Raw genomic sequence first — 4,786 nt, forward strand, 5'->3', positions numbered from 1 at the left:
TCACTATACCATGTATACAAACAGTATGAATATAATAATTACAAGACTGTATAATTGATGCAAATGATATTTAAAACTGTAATAAATGTTTGACTCAACATTTTAATGACATTGAAAATAATACAGTCTGACTGTTTAGATCTAGGTATTGTTTATATTTTTATATAAATTTAACTTTGATTTAAAAAAAAATTGAAGCAAATGCTTCTGTTTTCTTTGTAATTGTTTCAATGCGATACATTAATAAGCAACCAATTTGAATGTCATACCATTTGTGGTGTTCTAAAGAATTTGTTTATATATTTGCAAATTAAATAAAAATATAAACACTTTTCGTGTTATTTTAAATCAGAATTTCTTCTGTTTCAGCTTGTGTACAGTTATTCAATCCACTACGTAAGAATTCAGTGTATACATTATTCCATTCACTAAACAATTCCCTTCAATTCTAAGAGAAATCATTTTTGCAAATTGTTCTTCAATGATCTTCTTCTGTATATTTGATATGAGGGAGCGATGTAAATGAGTGGATAAAAATGGTGTTCCTTTTTTCAACAACAAAATAGTATTTGTTCTGCATTCTCCTTTCTTTTGATTAAGATATGTTGTTGCTTTTATGCAATAGTGTTCTTGTGTATCTATGATAGAACTCCAATGACCTTTTTTTATGGTCATTATCATGTGATAATGTTGATATTTCCTATTTCTTTTTTGCAGAAAAGCACACATTCCATTTCAAATTAATCCAATTATGCACTATGTAAATAAATTTCAACTTTAAGTTTCCTCTTCAGTAATGACCTTTTGATCATGAAAACCAAGATGTCTGATCACCTATAAATACACAAAATAAACAAATGAAATGTTATAAATGGAGAGAGGAACATCAATAAATGTTTTTCATGTTAATTTCCTTATTAAAATACATTAAGTAAACTTGAACTCGAGAAAAATAAATAACTGCGATGTAGACTAGAAAGTATAAAATGCTTAATAAAGTATTCACTAAAAATTAGCTGATTTACAGTAGTCAAAAGTTTTAGTCCGTGTTTGCAGGAAATTTACATCATTGGTTGTTTGGTGGAGAATTGTATTATTGGCAATCATACCACATCTTATTTTTAAATAACCTTGCCATATTCCTATTGTGCCTGTGCAAAGTTCAGAGCCTGTAGCTTTTGTCAGTTTAGTCTGACACTAAAATTTAGTGGTTGTTGTTGTATCATACTGGTCATATTTATTGTTTGTAATTTATTTTGTTATAAACTAGGCAATTAGCATGATTAGTTTTACAGTTTGGATTGTTTCAATGTTTCATCTTTTATAGGTCTTTTATAGCTGCCTACTTTGACTATAGTATAGGGTATGGATTTTCTCATTATTGAAGGTCGTAACAGGCCTACAATTGCTTTCTCAAAGCCATGACAGTTTTCATATTTAATATACCACATCTTTGAATTTTTATAGTAATCATTATACAAGTAATTATCTTTCAAGTTCAATAACTTTTTAAAATTAAAAGGTGCCTTACCATTTAGGTTTAGTTGGCTTCTGCAAATTTTACATTGCCTATCATTTCTGCTGAATATTATTTCTCTGTATCTTCTATAGTTCTTGTCCTATACATAAAAGAGTAAAAATTGAATGACATCTTGCATCAATATTTTTTTCTGTGTAATGTACATTTATATACATGTATATTAATGTGTGTTTAATAAAAATCTAAACCATGAGTGCTTGATAAGCTACTTGCCCTTATAGCTGGTCTGTAAGCTTTAAATGATTTTTTTTTATCGACTAAAAAACTATGAGCACTGCGCAAATAAGACCCCCGCCCTCCAAAAAAACAAAACATGCACAAACAGTGGTATTCATTGAATTAAACATGTATATAATTTGGCTCAATTTATAGATCTCTCAAGTGACTATAAGTTTAAGGCTGTGATTTTTTTAACAAATACATTTCTAAAACCTTTCAAAGATTCTGAAAATGGACAAATTTTAAATAACTTTGCAACAACTAAAGTTCCTTAACTCTTCATCTTATAAAAAAATATGCATGATAAATAGGGAATGATACTCCAGCTTGCATATTATTCAAAGTTTTAAAGGAACATAACTGAAGAACGGTAAAAGTTTTACTACCAAAATTTGAAATTGATCTGATTAAAATTGTGATAAATAGTATTGTTTTAAAGTTTAATAAAATTTGGTTGAGGGAAACTTAAGTTAGAAGGCCGAAACAATTTTTTCCATTTTTAAAGAACATAACTATCAAATTTAGTAAAAGAGACACTACCAAAATTCAAACTTAATCTGTATTTTGTGGTGATAAGCATTGTGTATTGATTTCATAACATTTGGTTGAGACAAACTAAAGTTTAGAAAACAGGAAACCAAAAAATCAGCATATTTTCCCCATTTTTAAAGGGGCAATTGAATTTAGTTGAGGCAAACTAAAGTAATGTAAGAGAACAAAAAACAACTTTGGGACAGACGGACAAGCGATCAAGTGTTAAACATTATGCCCCCTCCACTTTGGGTCATAATAATAAAAAGGGTGTTTATGTCAAGATATAAAAACAATTCACCAAAGTTTCATAAAAATTTGTGAAAGCATTCTTGAGACTATCCTAATCCCAAGTCATGATAGTACAATGACATAAATCAGATTTTTTTTTTAAATTAAAAGGAAAATTATCATGTTTATGTTATACAAAAATAATTCATGAAAAGTTTCATGAAAATTGCTCAAAGCATTATTAATAGTATACGTACTGGAAAATCCCCCCTTTTATGAATAAAATCCCTAACTTTAAATTAAAAATTTTAAATCCCTAAAAATTAAAAAGGACCTTAATTATCATGATTATATGTGACTTGTTATTTAACATAACAAAAACACCAAAGGCAATCAAAGAGAAACTGACAATGCCAAGGCAAAACATAAATGCAGAAAAGAAAAACAAAACAAAACAAAACACTAAGCAACACCAACATCACCAAAAAACTAGTGTTAAATTTATGTGCTCAGTCAGTCAGTGAGAGTTCGCAGATCCTGACCTACTATATCTATGCTTAAAAACCTAAAATTCATAAAGTTCTAAACATATTTTGTAAATTTATACTCGATTAACAAGTGAAACTGTGAGCTACTGCTCACTGATGATACCCCCGCCGCAAGTGGATAATATAAATAGTGTAAAAATAGTGTTTAGTAAACAGGAAGTTGTCGAGTGATGAATCTGAAAACGCATCACACGGTATAGCTGACTTATATAAATCCTGAAACCAAATTTCAGAAATCCTTGTATTGTAGTTCCTGAGAAAAATGTGACGAAAATTTTCAACTTGGCTATCATGACTTGTGTAAAATCATACAAGTGTTCGGTTAACAGGAAGTTGACAAGTGATCAATCTGAAAACGCATCACACAGTATAAATGACTTAGATAAACCCTGAAACCAAATTTCAGAAATCCTTGTATTGTAGTTCCTGAGAAAAATGCGACGAAAGATTTTCATGGGACGGACAGACGGACTGACAGACAGAGGTAAAACAGTATCCCCCCTTTTTTGAAAGCGGGGGTATAAAAAGTTGTCATAAATAGCATAGACACCTGTGAGTTTTGAGAACCACATGTGTTAATTGTGCGAGTATAATCATTGATAATCATGCACAAGATTGACTTTTAAAAGCCTATATATATATTGAAATTTTCTGAAAATATTGCATGCATTTATTAATATGACCAATTTCAAGAAATGCACAAAGCTACAAGATGATTTATATAATTGTAATTTCAGGAATTTACAGTAAAGGCTTTTATCCCCACTGCATTTTGCACTTTTTCTTATTCAGGAGCCAGAAGTTATGGCCTTTGTGACCTTTGTATGATTCTTATTTTAGTTTCTTTTTTTGTATTGAAGAGTTTATAGATATAGGAAGATGTGGTGTGAGTGCCAATGAGACAACTCTCCATCCAAATAACAATTTAAAAGGTAAAATTTAGTATGACGTCCATTATCACTCAACTAGTATACATTTTTGTTTAATGGTAAGCTAAAGCATGCCTCACAGGCACGGCTCCAGGGGGGCTGAGGGTTGGACATGTTGGAACCCCCCCTTTTCTTTACTGGACGATCAATGCATTTGAATAGGGACATGTAGTTTGACACCCCCACCCCCCCCCCCAAATTTGTCCTGGGTTAGGAACCCCTTTATGTGACTCAGGATCCACCCCAGTCTCAGGTTTTGGGATTTTCTCGTTGCAATGAAGACCCATTGGTGACCTATGGCTGTTATCTGCTCTTTGGTCATGTTGTTATCGCTTTGATACATTCCCCATTTCAATTTTCTTTTCAGTTCTATTATAAATATTAGAAACGAGTTTGGCGCGTTTACAAAAATATAATTGTCTGTGCCTGAGACTACTATATGTGTTATAGTAGTCTCAGTCTGTGCTAACAGGGGAGTATGTGTGCATACCAATATTTAAATTTTCTATGCCTTCTTTTTGAATATTTTGTGCATTTCTTGGTAAAATACTGTCAGACCTCGAGTGCTGTTGTTTTACAAAAACGGTCAAGAAATGTAGGGGAAAGAAACGAACTAAAAAGACCAAAATAAGCCAAAATTAATGGGGGTCTCATTGGGGGTTCTGTTCACGGATCCCGCTTAGTTACTATTTATTTTTCAGATTCCCGCATGATGCCATTACAATTCTGATATTTTTGTAATTTTCCATGTCCCGCTGAACTTCATTTCGCGTTTTCACGGCACAATA

General features: G+C 31.3%; 1 long non-coding RNA gene across 1 annotated transcript; it reads right to left on the reverse strand.

Annotated features, from left to right (window-relative positions):
- Positions 1–202: 202 nt before the first annotated feature.
- LOC134699494 (uncharacterized) lies at positions 203–4,586 on the reverse strand. Its single transcript, XR_010103615.1, has 3 exons — positions 4,489–4,586; positions 1,532–1,619; positions 203–834 (listed from the first exon to the last, which is right to left on the reverse strand). It is a non-coding gene; the product is annotated as an uncharacterized LOC134699494 (long non-coding RNA).
- Positions 4,587–4,786: the final 200 nt, after the last annotated feature.

The sequence above is a fragment of the Mytilus trossulus genome, unplaced genomic scaffold (assembly GCF_036588685.1).
Source record: "Mytilus trossulus isolate FHL-02 unplaced genomic scaffold, PNRI_Mtr1.1.1.hap1 h1tg000070l__unscaffolded, whole genome shotgun sequence".
Lineage (NCBI taxonomy): Eukaryota > Metazoa > Mollusca > Bivalvia > Mytilida > Mytilidae > Mytilus > Mytilus trossulus.